The sequence below is a fragment of the Parasteatoda tepidariorum genome, chromosome 3 (genome assembly GCF_982258835.1).
Source record: "Parasteatoda tepidariorum strain Cologne lab strain chromosome 3, Ptep-v5.0, whole genome shotgun sequence".
NCBI classification, from domain to species: Eukaryota; Metazoa; Arthropoda; class Arachnida; order Araneae; family Theridiidae; genus Parasteatoda; species Parasteatoda tepidariorum.
In genome coordinates this window covers 87,795,638-87,814,107 of record NC_141757.1, presented here as the reverse complement: position 1 = coordinate 87,814,107, position 18,470 = coordinate 87,795,638, and positions in this window count along the sequence as shown.

Below are 18,470 nucleotides of genomic sequence, written 5' to 3'. Positions count from 1 at the left end.
TTAGATGAGCATGTTTTGCCATTGTGTACAAGTGCATTTTTTGAACTATAATTTCCAAATTACGGTTACCCTCCATATTTATGAAAACCATTAATTGAAATTCAGTGAAAAAAAATATATTTATTCAGTAAAAGTAAATTTTGTGTCTTGATTTCATTATTTATGATACCGTCTGTACAAATGAACATATTTAAGATTAATCCCTCGAACCATAACGTATTAGTATGTGATTAAATTACATTAAATAAAAGTCGAGAGCTTCTGGTTTTTCCTTCTTTTCACAATTCATTATATGTGACATTCGCATACGTGACAATCCTATCATTAGATTAAAGTTATCCAGAGCTTCTGTTTTTATTTTGCAAACAATTCGCTATACGTGAAATTCATATACTGGAAAATCCCATCATTAGATTAAAGTTATACAGAGCTTTTCGTATTTTGAACACAATTATATGTGAAATTTATTTACGTGACAATCCGATCATTCAAGTTACACAGAGCTTCTGTTTTTATTTTATGAACAATTCATTATCCGTGACATTCACAAATGGGAAAATCTGATCATTAGATTAAAGTAACCAAAAGCGTCTGCTTTTTATCTCGAAAACAATTCGAAGTCAAAAATTTGACTCTATTATACTCCTTTATTAAAAAAAATGATTCAAAGTTAGTAAAGTTTTTTTATGAACGTGTTTTGAGAAAAAGCTATTGTAATAATAATTTAGGTAAGCACATAAAAAGGAAATGCTTAACTGAATATCTTTAAACCTTTTCCATTTCGCATTAAAAAAAACTTCTCTTTCACAATAAACTATTTTTCTTTTATATATTTTATAGAATACTCTGAAAAGCTTCTAAACAAATTTTATCGTTGCAATGAGAAAAAAAGAATTCATTTTCTTAAGTATATATCTGGGACTGAGTTTACGTGTTTATGGGAATTATACTTGCAGTTTTAAATAAATCAATATTTTGATTTATTTTATGAGTTTATTCACCTTACTTTCACATTCAATTTTCAAATGTATAGATTCTATGCGTTCGCAATATATATAATAAAGTAACTCAAGTATTGAAATATTTGTTTAACTTTAAAAACTTTTCAGACAATTACTTTTTTTATAATGTTTTACTCTTTTAAAAACTTAAGAGGCTTTTTCCCAAAGTATTATTTTCCACCAGAAAGATGCATTTGGAAGTAAAATTTATTTAAAAATACTCTAAATCATCTTATTTAATCTTCACACATAAATTGTAAGTTGATATTTACTTTACTTAATAATGTTTTTGAAAACGCGTGAAATATTGTCACCAACTAATCAGGAGAGGAAATATATGGCAAGAGTTATTCTAGCAGAACTACAACGAATTTTTTCTGGCAAAATAGTTCCATTAAAATTACAGGGTGCGTAACCAAATTATTCAACAAAAAATAAGCACATTTTAAATTTACTTTTCAAGCACTCAAAAGATATTTTTAAGCACTTTAAAAAAATGTAATTAGGCAGGGTTGGAAAATTTTTGACAATTGGTCGGTTTTGTCTTGTTTCGACCATTATGTCAAAAAAAAAAAACCTTTTGGCATTGTTTTTGACAATTATGACAAATCAATTATTCAAATTTTGACAAAATCATAAAATTTTGAATCATGTGAAACGAATGGAGTTTTCATACGCTACGGACAGAAAATGCGCCGAAATAGATCGGGGTAGAATGAATTATGAAAACGTTGAATAGAACAATGTGAACAGTGTCTTTTTGTATAATTATTAGCGAAAATAAACATAGTAAAGGAAAAATCCTATTTTGAAAAAGGGAAAATTAAGCACTTTTTAAAAACATCCAATGAAAAAAGCACCTTTAGGGTTTTTAAAAGACAAAAATCGAAAATTAGCACCTTTAAGCACTTTTAAAAAAGGCTACGCACCCTAAATTATGTTATCATCCTTTTCATTTAGGTAATTAAGTATTTTACGCTCACTTGTTTTTGGTTTCACTTTTTAAATATCTTGTTTTGGTGCAATTTAGATTGAAGAATTTTATCATGTTACCTAAATAAATATTCACCAATACAAGAATTTAAAGTTAATTATAAGAAAATATAACAACTGAAAGATGTACAGTATGAAATTCTTAAGCACACAATTACTACCCATATACATTTATTACTTTAAAATTTTAGCAAAAAAAGATCTGTAATCTTATAAAAGGTACCTATAACCATATCAATAACTTATCTGATAAAACAAAGTCTTTAATACCCAGTTGCTTCAAGTATATTGTAGAATCTGATAATATTACGAGATTGTCACAAGTTTATTAAGAAATCATAGAAAAAGCTTAAATCATAATTTAACCTAAAATCCAATCTTAAAATAGACATAAAATAAACCTAAAATCTAAGAAAAATGTCTACAGAAATGTAAAAATTGATCAATAGCGAAAATTTAACGTAAGAGTTAAATTACATAATTTAAATTGTTAAGATTGATTATTAATTGTTATTGGATATTTTGCTAATTTTAACTTTTGAAGAGGATAATTTCATCTAAAATATTTGTATTATTTTTTAAAATGGCGCTCAAATATATATGAATTCATAATCGAATAAACAAACGCAGACTAAGCGTTTACAACGCAAAAAGATATTTATTCACTTGTTGTTTTTCCTGCCAAACAGATCAGTTTTCTTCCTCAGTACTGAATGAGAAAGGTGAATTGAGGAAAAATTTCTATTCCAATATATGTAAGGGCGACTGCTCTGTGGGTTAAAAATCATTTAAATGTACAAATTTTATTATTAACAGGTGTTACAACTTCCTACATCTGCAAAAATCTGAAGCGTTCTTCAGTTATTATTTGCAACTGCAGACATCTGCTAAAAGTGACACGTTCCTCAATTATTATGAACAAACGTTACAACTGCCTGCATCTGCAAAAAATGACTAGTTTCTCAATTATTATCAACAAACGTTACAGTTGCATACATCAGCAAAAAGTATCACGTTCCTCAGCTCTTAAGAAAGTAATAAATCGAATTTTTAGAGTAATAAACATCAATAATTTCTTAGTAATAAAATTTTCCGTGAACCTTTTCGGTTTTCTAAACTCTAATTAAAACTCGCTATAGTCCAAAGTAATTTGAATAAGTTATCATAATGAGTATGGTTAGTCTTTCGGCTAAACTCTGTTAACTTCAGCCTAAACATAATTGATTTTGATGTTTATTTTCTATTCTGTAAATATTATTGTCAGGTGTGTGCTTTGAATCCTAAGCAGATTTAATTATGCTTTTCTCCATTATCGGGAAACTATCAAATAAACCAGTTATCACTCAAACACTGATTGCTACTTAATAGATTTTCTGATAGCTGTGAAAATAGTTTTATAGATTTATTTAGTTAAACCGCCTATCTTGAAAGCTTTTCCACTGAATGAAAATCAGTAAGAAAACAAAAGGGGATTCTCCGCTATTTCCTTATAGGAGAACACAACAGTGATTTTCTATTTAAAAAAAAATCTGTTTTCTAAAGGTTTATATCGATGGCTCATAACGTTAAAAAAGAAGATAGATTTTTAAAGGTTGATAAGACCTCTCTTTAAAAACATAAAGAGTCACAGAGTTCACTGTTTTCAAACAAGTTAAAACTAAGCACATATATTACTGCTCACTACTTTAATGGTTAACTTATGGATAAAAATAATATATTTTGTTTGACATTTTTCGTACCATTCTATGAACTAGAACACAATCAGTTTTATTTTATTAAAATAATTTTAAGAGGATAATTGCACTTAGCCAATGTCCCCGCAATTTTCAGGAGATCAGTTAGCCGTATGAGTTAAAACTTTACACTTAGTTTTAAAAATGTTTCATTCAATGTTTACCGACTATTATTTATTTATAATGACATAGTGATGAATTATGCAATTTATAGGAACTATTTATAATTATGCCACAGAGACCACTTCTAGTAAAACCACTGGATTATACGCTTTTTAAATTAAAATATGCAAAAAAGGAATTATTACAATATCAAAACATGATAAGACAATACTTTTTTAAAATCATGATTGCCGTTTTGTAAAATCAAGTTTTATTAAGCGTATTTTTAAAATGATAAAAAAATTCTGATTTTAAATAGCTGAAAACTAATCTTGAAGGATCACCCAATACCAAGTTTATGATTCAGTGAGATTTATTGTAAGGTTTCAAAACTAAACTGCTGTTTGTAGAAAATGCAACACCATGAAAGAATCATCAGAATCAAATGAAATTTAATGCAGAAACGACTTGTACTGATACAAATAAATGATGAAATTTTCAAAACAAAAGAAACAAATTAAGCGTCCGAAATCAGTATTTGGTGCAGCCACCACGCGCTGCAATAAGTGCTGCTATACGACGTGGCATGGAGTCAAACAGATGTTGAATATCTGCTTGAGGAAGAGAATTCCATATCGCTTGTATGCGCAACCAAAGTTCGTCTTTGGAAACTGCAGGACGCGGATCACGAGTGAGACGCCGACCAACCATATCCCACACGTGCTCAATAGGCGACATATCCGGCGAATAAGCAGGCCAAGGAAGAAGTTGCATGCGTTGTGCTGAACAGAAGTCTCTAACAGTCCGCGCAACATGTGGGCGTGCATTATCCTGCTGAAAGATAGCTCCAGGGATGCCTTGAAGGAAAGGAACGACTTCGGGCTGTAGCACTTCACGGACGTATCTGTTGCTATTGAGATTACCCTCAATTCGTATCAAAGTGGATCGTCCATGATACGAAATCGCACCCCAGACCATAACTCCGGGTGTTCGACCACTATGTCGTTCAATAATACACTCAGGAAGGCAGCGTTGACCGGCATAACGTCTAACACGAACACGGCCTTCATGGGTCCACAAATTGAAGCGTGATTCATCTGAAAAGACAACTTGGTGCCAATCAGCTCGCCAGTCTCTGTGCTCAAGAGCCCACTGCCGACGCAGCCGTCGATGATTCGCCGTGAGGGGAATCCTGTATAATGGCACCCTTGCACGCAATCCACGGCGCAGCAGACGACGACGAATTGACGAAGCCGACAATTGTACACCTGTAGCAGTAGACCAATGTGCTGCCAGCTGCCTGGAGGAAGCTGTGCGATCATTCACCGCCATGCGGAGCAGGTGTCGATCATCGCGCTCTGACGTCACCTTCTGTCGTCCAGTGCCTGTTTTTCGAGTTGTTCGGTGCTCGTCGGTCTACTGCTTCCAAACTCGCATCACTGTGGAACTGTTCCGCTGCATACGAGCTGCTATTGCGCGATAGGAAAATCCTCCTTCTCGAAGGCCGATTATCCTCCCTCGTTCAAACTCCGTAAGTTGCTTGAATTTCTTATTCTTCCGTCGTGGAGGCATACTCAGGTCTCACTAAACGTTTGCCACTAACAAATAATCATAGACTATTTTCAACGTCCCGCTACAGCACTTTATTTATACGCTTTCAGCATCAATTCAGAGGGCGCTGCGCGCGCCACGCACGCGCGATGGCTCTGAAACTTTATTAATTTGCATAATATCCTATAATTGACATTTGCTGCGAATTTCATTTGATTCTGATGATTCCTTCATGGTGTTGCATTTTCTACAAACAGCAGTTTATTAAAGATTTGTAAGACGATTGCACTATTCTGGTGCTTAGCTCAATGATCTGTCACTATTTAGTTAGTCTTTTTGCAACAAAAAAAAAAACCTCCATAGGACTTCAAATCAATCGGGAAAAAAGCAAAATGTTTCTTAAATGCCAAGAGACTTAGTCTCTTTGTATAGCAGTAATAAAAGGTAATGAATCAGATCCAAGTGTTGAGTCATCTAATGTTTGAGGAAATGCTTTGTTATTGTTTTTAATGAGCAATTTGTATCTGTTCTTTCTCATACATTGATGGTTTCTATTGAATCAATTTCCACAAAGTCCAAAACCTAACAATATATTTATCTACCTCAAAACTATGTAGTTTTAACAAGATTAGTAAATGAACTTGATCTTTGAAGAAAAGTAAAAGAGCAGAAAATGAAAAAAAAAAATTGTGTAAATATGATTTAAAATGCAAAATGTTTGTCCTTAACATAGAGAACTCAAAACTAAAATCACAGCAAACTTTTTGTGTACCATATCCAGCTGGTCTATTAAACCAATCTTTCACTTCAACGCAGATAAATATCACAGCTGAACAGGGTTTTAGCTTTGTCAAAAGCTAATTCAGTGAAAAACATGGTGCAAAAAAAAGTCTCTACTTAGTTTTTCAATATATTATAGCAAGATATGCTGTAACCATAAAAGGTTAACAATTTCACTATTTCTTATACTACGAGTATTTGTTTATTTTGGATTACTCTGTCTCTGTCGCTTCATCATACTTGATCACTGCATTGCCTTTAGAACAGATTTCTGAAAAATGAGGTTTCAAATTTTGCTCTTCCTTGTACACTAAGAAAAATCTGTTAAACTGTTTCATTTATTAAATTAATTAATATCTGTGGAGAATTAAAGAAAATCTCTAACGAATATCAAGCAATGAAAAATTTTATAAAGAAAATTTAGAAACATGTGTATCGTAAAAAAAATATTCCTCCTAGTTGTTGCTTAAATATATATTTTCCTCTAATTATTAAACCAACACTTCTATCAGTCTTTCACGAAAACTTTAAAGAGATAAATTGGATTAGCTGAACATGAAAATTCAAGAACATTTTTAGCAATATACCACGAATTTAAAAAACTAAGCAAGGCCTCCAAAGTTTGATGTGATGATTAGATTCTTTGAGTTATGCAAATAAAACTTCAAATTTAATAAAATCCGTTTATCAATAATAAAGACAATTATTAGATTTTCAAAGCAGATTGCGTGCAGACATGAACCATCAAACTCAAATTGAATGTTTGTTCTGATGAATTTAGATGAAAAGTAAATAGTTCGATTAGTTTTCTTGCAGTTCTAAAGATTACGGGAGAAAATTCAATAAACCTTTTAATATAGTTTAAAATTTAGTTCAATAGGCTTACTCCAGATAGTGCTCTTTTTCACATTTTTGCATGGGTTTAACTTTTGTTGATAAACCAGCAAGTTTACCAAACTGTACAGAAGTTTTAATGCAGCACCATTTTTTTACTTTATAAAAAGGAACATCATATTTTTAATTAAATATAAATTTAAGAAATAGTATGTTTAATATTAAATTTAAAATATTTTTTAAAGGTTAGAATTTGAGGCTTGTTTGTAAGATTATGCCAACATATTTGACACAATCCAAATTTAAAAATATAAAAGATCTGAAATTTTTCTTTTAAATACTTAAATTTGCGCCTAGAGTATTTTAAACAGTTTTTTCTCAAAAAATATCTTATTAGAAAAGTGTTTAATTTTGTTTATGTCAAAAAAAGATGACAATACGTTGTGTGCAACATGAAGTATCACTTTAGTGGTAGAGTATTTTTAAATTTATTTGTTGTAATAAACAGCAAGTTTACAATTTAAACATGTTTAGGAAAGATCTGAAGTCAAACTATAAGGAATAGTAAATGAATAGTAAAAATGAACATAAATCGGTAAAATTTCTGTAAATGGCATGGAATCGAAACTGCTATCCAACACATGTTTGATACTATCAAAGGAATTGCCCACAAAATTTTTAAAAAGTTCACAGGAGTCCTAAGAAATAAATTAGAAACTCTAATAACTGAGAGAACTAAATCTCTTTTGCATGGTCACGTAACTAGAGGAAAGAAACTTTAAATAGTAACACTCTCCTATATGAAAATCGTAATATCTACCATATTTTTATGAACTCAAACAATGCAGCTTGAGTAAATTTTTTGAATATTAAAAACTGAATTATGAACACCACGTTTTCAAAAGACTGCAAGTCCTTTGAAAATGAGAGTCAATAGAGAATATTGACTTTTTTGTCAATAGAGAAGCCAAAGCCTTGAGTCTAAACGCGGGCAAAATTTAACACAGCAATCATGGAGTTATCACATTAGCTACAGCTATAAAAATAGCCTCGAAAAAATGTTTTTGCAAGAAGTCTAAGGATAGCTTAAGTTTAGCTTTAGAATTTTCTGAAGTTACTCAAAAAAATTAGGGTGATTGTTAAACTGAACATGGCACAGTCGGCTGCAAACTGAGAATTCAAAATATTGAGAGAATAACAAAAACAACAAAAATTTTAAAATTCAAAAGAATTAAAATTTATTAAAGGCATTTGCACAATTTGAAAAAAAAATGCAGTTCCAAACTGACAGTAAGCCATAACATTTTCAAATATTAAACACAGCAGGAATTTAGCAAAACAATCTTTTAACGTAACTTTGCTAAAATTTTCCAAATTCTCAAGGGTTAAGATTACTTGAATGCTTTGATATCGAACAATATTTTAGACAACATTACAGGAAAAACATTGAAATTTTTAATAGCAACAAATATTTAAGAAAATTTCTCAATTCTAAACAGAAATGAAGGCACTCAGATAAAACTTTTATTTGAATAAACACAAAACAAAATAACTTAAGTAAGATTCACATTTTATTTAACTTCAAAGCATTTTATACTAATTAAAATTTGACACTCTCGTTGCTTAACCTTAATTAGTTTAAAAACTAATTTAAGTGCTGAAATTTAATTATCGCTAAACTCAATTGAAGATAGAGAGTTTGGTTAGTGTATTAAACTTAAATACGGCATAACTCCACCCTTAATTACTATTTCATATTGCCATTAACTTATTTAATATTGATATTAAACTAGTTAAAAACTGTAAAAATTAAACAAAGACTTTAGAGCGTGCCACTTCAGATTTCCTATCAAATCTACAGCATCCCTTTTGCACTATATTTATAACCAGTAGCGTACATTTATTATATTTTACTAAGAGAACTGTATAATATGTATCACTGAGAAAAACTATTGGTGGCATTGTTTTAAACTTAGGAACACTAGAAGGCTGCATGAATGAATCGAAAAGTTTCGAAACGGCTGAACAAGTGTGAACAACAAAGAGAAAGCATAGCGGCTGTCTACCAATCCCTCTTAGCACCTCACCCAGTCGTTACGAAATTTCCGGTCCATACTGACAGACTATTTCGATAATATAGATACCCCCAATTATGCACACTGTTTCATATAAATCTCAATTTCACTATTAAGAACAAAAATGTTAAAATTTTTAATGCTAAAATTATTATGTGTGAAACTAGAATCTACTTAAATAGATTAATAGAACGCTCAAGATTATCTAAAAAACTTCTCATGAAAATACTTTGAATTTAAATTCTATTAATGTACTAAAAATTTGCTTTGAATTTCTGCCAATTTTAAAAGCCGTTTAGTTTATTAATTTTCAGATTTTGTGGCTAATAAGAATATAGCAAAAATATTACATAGAAGTTTTGCTTCTAAAAGTTCATTACGTTAAAAATTATACTTTATAAATTGTTCACTCTGTCTAAAAAGAAATTATATAGTGTGATGAAAAAAAAAGTACATGCACACTTTGGTAAGGACCGATAATCTGATTCTAAGAAAATATTAACTTTTGTTTTCTTTTATAATCCCCCCCCCCAACGTTAAAGGTAAGAGACTAAATTATTTTCATCAATATATTTCGTAGGCAGAAAAAACTCATCTAAAACTTTCAGTTAATCTCTCTTGTACCTATAATTTTGTCAATGAACTGGGCTTAATACAATTAGGAAGGATTCAAACTTTCAAGGATGCGTACCGTTAATTCTTGTTGAGCAGTAGTATTTTATTTTGGCTGTGATAGTGACTTTTCCAGTCAGTTAATTTTCTTTGTTAAATATGCTTAATCCTGAAAAAAAAATATGCATAAATGAACAGACTTTAATATTAAGGTTCTGGGGTCGTTTCACCAAAAATACCACCTGTGGTGTTAACCTCCATTCCAATACTTTGAGAGGAACACCTGGGGTATGTATCCTCACGTCGAAAAGAACTAAAGGGGTTATATTTGGCATGCTAATATGTAGTCAAAAATCTCGCCATTGTTATTAATGAAAAATAATGCCTTCCCTCTTTCATAAGGATTAGCTGCGCATGCTCCATAAATCGAAACTGACAAATAAAACAAGAACTAGATCGATGAAACAAGAACTAGTGACTGACTAGAAAATGAAACAAGAACTAGTGACTGATATCGATGTCTATATGAACTTGTTAAGAAAAGTCGCTTGTAAGTTACTAGCAACGTATTCACATTGTTATGTGTCTTAATGTATGACACAATCCATTAATGTCAATCGACGTTCTCGTCGCTCGATTTCTCAGTGACGAAATTTTATTTTATGCTCTTAAAGAGAAGAAGGTGGATTTTAATTTTTGAATAAGAAATTTTTAATTTAATGAAGAGAATTTGAGACACTTCCTTCTGGAGTTGTTCCCATCATTGAAAGTTCAATAGTGTTGTATATGTGACATTGGAAAATGATGTTTTTATTGCACATGCTGGGTCCGTCAAACATGAATAAGCGAAGGGAAATCAGTAGAACAAAAATTCACGAGAAAGTGGAAAAATCGAGCGGTTACAGAAGCTACAAGTTCAGTAAATCTTTATTTTATATCTTAAAATGAAAATTAATCTAAAGTCAGACGCAGAAAAATTTTCAGGAATGTGTAGAAAAAAACATTAAATAAAAAACGCATAAAAATTTCTTTGAAATTATAAATAATTTTCCAACGTAATTTCAATAATTTCTTCAAGCTTTTTTTATTTATTTTTTAGTGTTAAACCAACTATTTTAGATAGTTTAATGCCATGGGTGTTATTTTTATATTTTGTTCTTTTTCTTATATTTATGGAAATAATTGAGCTTTTTCGCGCCCTTGAAAAACTCCTTTATTAAAAATGAAATCAAAATAAAAAATTATTATTTTTTTGTTTAATTTATTAATGATTGAAAAAAATTGAATTGCAGAGTGTTAAATGCTTTAAGTTAAATAAGGTAATCCCGGTAAATTATTTTTTATAGATCATAAAATTGAATTTTTTATGAAAAAAAATTTAAAATTCAAATTTTTTTAAAATTTTTTGGGCATTATTCTGCCTATTATGTTCATATTTTGCCATCAAAAATTGATTGTTTAAAAGAAATATAAACATTCTTTTATTCTACAATTCAAAATCTTTTCAAATATATTACAATTATGTTACAGGATGTCAACGGTTTGAATCAAACGATTAAAATTGAGATTTAGATCACTTGATTTGTTTAAAAAAATCATTGATTCAAATCAGAGTAAAAAAGAAAGGAACTATAAGTTTAAGTACAGAGAGCAAAAATAATAATTTTCAAATTAATTAAATAATTTAAATTTTTTTATCGAAGCATTATTAAGCATACTAATTAATAACTTTAAAAAATTAATAGCTGAAGTTCCTGCAAAATTGAATTTCAAAAAACGCAGATTCAGTATACTCTCGATATATCAAATTTCGATATCTAGAAAACATTTTTATAGCAAAAAATATTTTTACCCTCGTTATTATATATCCACTAATGTTATTTTTGAATTCCTATGTTGAAGGGTTTCTTCTCAAAACCTTACTATACAGAATTTTTTTTTTTTTTTTGAAATGGGAAATTATTTTCTTGGAAAATTCAGAATGTAAGTTCTTTGTAAACCAATTTTTTTCTATTTAATGCATAATTGTTTTTGTCTTACTTTTAAAAGTAAAATTATCATTGTTGCATTTATATTTACAGTCAACTAACATTACATACATATTTAATAGTAGTTATTCTTACATTTCATTATTCTACTTTTTAGAATAATATTTTAGAATATCTATATTTTTTCTACTCTTTGGAACATATTTAGTTCTGAACTTGTAACTCATAAGCTCGCTTTCTCGAAATTTTTTCGCATTTCTTAAGCTTAAAAGTCATCAAGAGTATTACCGCATTTAAAATGTGATTTCTTAGGAATTATTCGACCGATATTGCACAAATTTTGTATTTTACAGTATAAAATTAAATTCTTTAAACTGATGCAAAAAATTTTATTCCTTATAATTCAAAATTTTTCGATCATTATTAAATGAAATAAAAAATAATATTTAATGTAAGTTATTTTTTGCATGGAATTATCTTTGGATAAAGAAATTTTATAATTGTATGCAACATGTTTTCGATTTTCTTAAAAAAATTTTGAGATACAGCAAAATACGCAAAAAGAAAAATTAACAGTCAGGGGTCCAAACTTTGGTGCCCATTTCTGATCAAATTATTGGGATCATACGGCTGCACCCTATATTTTGGGTGTCAAAAATCAGAATCCGTCAAATAAGTTAATTTATTCCGAGAGAAAACGTTTTCTCGATCCAATAATTAGATCAAATTTTATTCAGGGAGATCCGATTTTTTCTTTCCTTTTTTGAAAGATTTCTAGAAACAAAAACTGTGCCCCATTCCTCAAGTTACGCCTACGCTTACAGTATCATGCCAAGTAATGCTTAATACATTTTATCTTAATTCTAATGGGATAAATTTCAAAAAAAGAGTTTTGCTTAATAAAGCCACTGAAAAGAGCAACAAATTATATTAAATAGAAAAAAAATTGAAACTTATTTTAGCTATATTAATTAAAAAAACTTAAGAGTTAGAACGAGGTAAGTGACATTTTCAAAGCGAAAATAAAACTGTATCCGAATTATTTTATTACCAATTTATTAAATTTATTTTATTTACCACTGTCACATTTGAAATGAAAATCATGCAATCATATTAAAAGCTGATGTGACTTAGCTATGTTAAGATTAAAATGAACTCAAAAAACAGTTCAGTTACATTAAGCATACCCATATTGACGCATCCATTTTTTGTTAAAATGTCACTTACCTAGTTCTTTCATCAAGCTCTTTAGTTGTATTGGTATAAGCTTTGCAGTTTTGAGCATGATATATTTTGTACTGCATTCCTAGGTTGTTAGTTTTTATATATTTTATTAATTCAAAATACTCTAAAAGCCTTTGTTTGTGAGAGATTAATCATTAGATCAAATGTAATTCAGAGCCGACTGTTTTTTTTTATTTTTTCATTATTATTTTGCTCAATGTACATCATATAGAAATTCAAAATTTAATCTGGCTAAATCATGAAAAAAATCCAAAAATCTAATTGATTAGTAAGAGTTGAGATAATAATGAAAATTATGTAGGAAAAAAGATAGAAGTGCTGGAAAAAAATAAAAAAATAAAACAGAATACAGGAAGCAAAAACATTTCAAAGCAGTTGGGTGGGGAGGACCCTTCATCAGCGTAATATCTTGTTTTTGAGATATAACCCTTTTTTGATTTTGTGTTAGGAATAAAGTCTTGCTTTTAAGAAATAGCGAACAAACGAGGGCAAGTGAAAGAAAAAAAGAGATAAAAGTGTGAATTTGATACAAACTTTAAAAAAAATTCAGATTTAGTTTCTCTTTTGCTTTTAACCAAATTATCAACAAGTGTATTATTAAAGCACACATCTATTAGAAGCAAATATTGTCCTTATCTGTTTGTCTTCACTGAAACGATTTCTGCCCTCATTATTGATTAACAAGTAATTAAAGGTTGGTACTATGTTATATTTTATCGAAATTACAAAAAAAAAAAAAAAAAAAAAAAAAAAAAAAAAAAAGGAAGAAGAAGAAAAAAAGCAATAAAAAAAACATTGCATGAAGTGCTTTGAAACGTATCCATGCAACGATGGAAACAATCGCAGTACTTAAAACTAAAAATATCTCAAAACATCAAATTTTAAAAAAGTCCATTTCCACAAAAAAATTTATTCTTTTGTTAATTTATATACAAAATCATAAAATTATCATAAAGACATCTTTAATCATTATCATTACCATATAAATATAATTATAATAATTTAGTCTAATATCTTTAACAATAAAATTTTTTTTCCCTTCGATACTAAATTATAATAACATTTGTTAGAGATTTAGTACATAATATTTTTTTATGTATGTAATTCTTTCATTTTTTTGTCCTTAGTTTCCTTTCCTTACTTATTGATCATTCGATTTTAGTTATCATTTGGTTACAGGTTTTACTATAAATACCATAACTAGTTCGTTATTTTAATCAAAAGTCATGGCTGAACTAAATTCAAAATGGTTTATTGTGAAGAATTCAATTGGTTCAAGCGGAGAAATATCAGGAGAAAATCAATTTATTCGCGAAAAATCAAACGGAATGAATAATGGTTTTACGGTACTATTTCGGGTCCTTTCTGTTCTTGGATTTCCTTTCACATATCGCTCATTAGAAGAAAATGATTATACTTTAACTCGAGGCGAAAAAATATGGTTTTTCTTCACAACAATAATTAAAACAATTCTTTGCCTGATTAACACGTATTATATTCGTTTATTTGTTCCACACCTGACAACCTCATTATCTTTTAATGCCAGTAGCATCCTCGGATATATAAATATGTGGATTTTGATCTTAAATCGACATAGTATTATTCAAATTATCAAAAAGATACATTACATCACCTTATCTTTGGATCACCATGCTTATGTAGGGTACCGAAATGTCAGATTAAAGATAGTAATTGGACTCATATTTACTCTTGGCATGGTAGCTTCAAATAGTTCCTATTTCTTCGGTTACTGGGCTAGCAGTGAAGTTATAGTGAAAAGCACTTTAGGTGAAGGAGTACCATTTTATAAAGAATTTACGGGTTTAGCACTCTTTGCAGTGGTTTTCAGCTTTAATATGGGAAATGTACATTGCTTTCTCATTTTACTAATTTGTGACAATTACTACTTTTCTCTCTATAATTTATTAGATATGTATGGCAAAAAGTTAAAGAAAGAGATAATCAATGGCAATTGCACACGTGCAATGTTATCAAGATATATTTGCGTCTATAAAGAGATATATCACTGCTACACAGTAATTGAAAAATCTCTCAATTCTGCAGTATTTTTCCTGTACTTAGCACTAATGAGCAATTTATTCGTCACAATCAGTGTACTTGTTACAGATAGCTCCAGTTACCGAACAGCAACTGCGATGAGCTACCTGATTCTTTCTTCATGCATGGCTGGTGGTGGTTTAATAATGCTAATAATGGGTGGATCAAAAGTAGCAGAAGGAAGCAAGCAATTGGCCACTAAAATCCTTGAATGTTCAGACAAAATCGCTGAACTCTCTCCAGACCTAAAAACATTGGAAACTTTTTCTTTACTTGCTGTGCATACAAAGTCAGCAAATATTGTCATTACGGCATGGGGAATTACTATTAATAAAAGTTTATTTCGAAAGAATGGAGGAATTCTTGTGACTTATGGAATACTAATGTATCAAATGGGTCTTTTAAAACTATAGACTTCTAAATGCATATAGAATTGGTTTAGATTAGAGGCCATTAGGCCTAAATTTATTGCTGTAAATCTCTTTATTATATTACACAAAAAGCATTAATATTAAATTTATCATTCTACTCTCTCTCTCTCTCTTTTGTTGAAATTACTTAATGATAATAACGTACCCAGGATAAATTCGCAATTATAATTTTTTAAGTCGGAATTTAAATTGTATTTTATCGTCTGATTGTTATTCTAATAAAGACGAATTTTCTCAGTATATTGATAAAGATTATGATCATGTTATTACCGGGAATTCAGAGATTGTTGGATTTTATTAGTATTTTGAGTAGAGGATCTAAATTTATAACCAGGTTTGAATTGAAAAATGATGATTTTATTTCATAGGCTTGATTGTTTTATTGCTAAAGTTTCTACAAAACATCATTGGCCCAATGAAGGTTTTACAGAATGGAAGACAAGGATTGTGGAAAAAGTTAAATATTATTTAAATAATTCCAAATTTTACTTTTATCCTAGTGGTACCGTTATTGATAACGATTTGCTTGTGAAAATTAAAATACTTAAGAATAAGTTTATTAATACAGTTGTTGATGAAGCTTCTAATAACTTTTGTATTATGTGTAAATATTTTTTTAAAAATTAATTATTAAGGAATATAATGCTAATGATACTTATTTTAAATTAAGGAATGACAAAAATTTATTGAAGAAAGAATTATAGCTTTCATTAAGAAATTAAAATTTAAATTGAATAGAATTACCTTTACTTATTTATTTCCAATTGTTAAATTTCATAAAAGCCAGGAAAATTCAGGTTTATTTGTTTGTGGTACTAATTGTTATAATTCTAGTACTAATAAAAAGTTTTTTAATATTCTTAAAATTATTAATTAATAGTGAGAAAAATATTATTATTAATAGTAACGTTATTAATAGCTTTGAATTTTACTGAATAAAATGAGGTTTTTAATGTTAATACATTTGACTTTGAAAATCTTTATTCCAGTTTACCTCATGCTCAAGTACTTGGTATTTGTAGTGGCATTTATGATAAATATTTAACAAATGAAAATTTTGATAAGTTTTATTGGATAGATATTTGCAAAGTTAATCTTTTTGAAAATGTTCTTTTTAATGTCCTCTATTTTTATAAACAAAAAATAAGGATTCCACGAGATAATTCCTTTCTGGCGCTTTTGCTAATATTTTTTTGTATTTTTTGAAGTTAAGTATCTTGAGTTTAATGATTTTAAAGCTTTTAAATGTATTGATGATTTAATTTTATTTAATTGCGATAGTTATGATCTTATTTATATTATTTTTTCTAAGGATTTGGTTTTGTAGAAGACTAATGACAATTGCTTAAATGTTGAATATTTAGATTTTATATGGCTCATAATCAAATGAAGATTGGTGTTTATGATAAAAGGAAAGCTTTTAAGTTAAAAGTTATTTTTTTCTCTAATTTTGATACCAAATTGTCTAATAAAATTTTCAAAATTTAGTTTTTTCTCAATTGTCTAGAATTAATAAAATTTGCAATAATGCTGAATGCTTTCAAGAGCCAACAGGTAATTTTTTAAAAAATCTAGAAAGTTATAGTTTTCTTTTAATTTCTGAACTACAGAATTTGAAATTAAGGAAACTATTAAAAATTATCAGTTCTGTTTTTCTTTCAATAGGGCATGATCGAGTCTCAACTGAATCACCCCAGTTAAGCATTTCAACAGCTTTCTTGCTCTTTTTCTTTTCTTTTTTCTTCCTTCTGCGCATTAAATTAGGGGGATTTGTTTTTTCGTCAATTTCATTTTGGTTGAAGATCTGTAATGTGTTGTGCTCTTTGGTTTTAGAATTTATTATCTTTAAGTTATAAGTATTATTTCTAAGTTTTCGAACATTGTTTTCTGTTGTAATAATTTAAGTATTATACTTTTGTATCTGGTTTTTGTAATTTTTATTTTATCTTCTGTCTACCTGGACTTTTGTCATGCTCTCTCGATAGAAAAGGTTTTGCTTTTATGACTTCCGGGGCTGGTACCCCCTGACGACGTCAGCTTCGGTTGTCATATTTAATTTTTTCACTGTTTACTTTTTTATATATTTTATTGGCTTCAATTTTCTAACAGAATTTCTGCTACATGGCACTTTTTTCCACTGGAAATATAGTTTCCAATAGCTTTTTTAATAATTTTAATTTCTCTTCTTATAAAGTCCTAGGGTATGTAATTTTAGCAATAAAATTTCTTATTAAAAAAACCAACCGAGAAAAACGAAAAAAAAAGCAAACCAAATTTCAAAAATTTATATTTTTAAAGAAATAAACGCTTGCTACGACGTAGTCAAAAATGTTTTCCATGTTGCAGTGCAGTTAGTTTTATTGTTACAATTAGTGCCAGTCACAGTACTCCTGTTGCTTTTATTTATGTTAATTTACCCAAAATCCATGCTTTTGTTTCTTACTATTGGAGAAACATTGTCAGCTGCATTTCTGAAATGTTCTGTAAAATTTACTAGCACCTTACCAAAGAGCAATGAAAGCATTTTCCTTGCTTCTTCACAATTTAAAAATACTAAGTTTATTGTTTCTAGATTGGGTATGTTTGATATTGATAACGGATTCGTTCTAATCATTGGATGTCTTTAGATTACTTTAGGGTGTTTTTGCGTATCAAATAAAATTTTGAAAGTTTAAACACTCACGAAATAATTCATAAAGAAGATGATAATTTTATCAATAATCGTGTCGATATATTAATCTCACATAAATACTAATTATAAATATTTTATTAATTTTTGAATATAAGCATGATATTAAATTGCTGAATGTTACGTTATAACCGTTTGGCATTGGCTGAATTTCAAATTTATGATATTTTCTTAGTTTTTTAAGCCAAATAATTTAAAATGTTGTTACACTAATTACAGTTCGTGATTTATAACAAAAATCTTTGGCTTTTTTTAATAAAAAAACTAATGACTTTTTTTAATAATCTAATTATCTATATATATATTTCTCTTACACGGCGATAAAAAAAGCCTCATTACAACTCTCCGAATGGCAACGCTAGAAAATCAACCAATAAT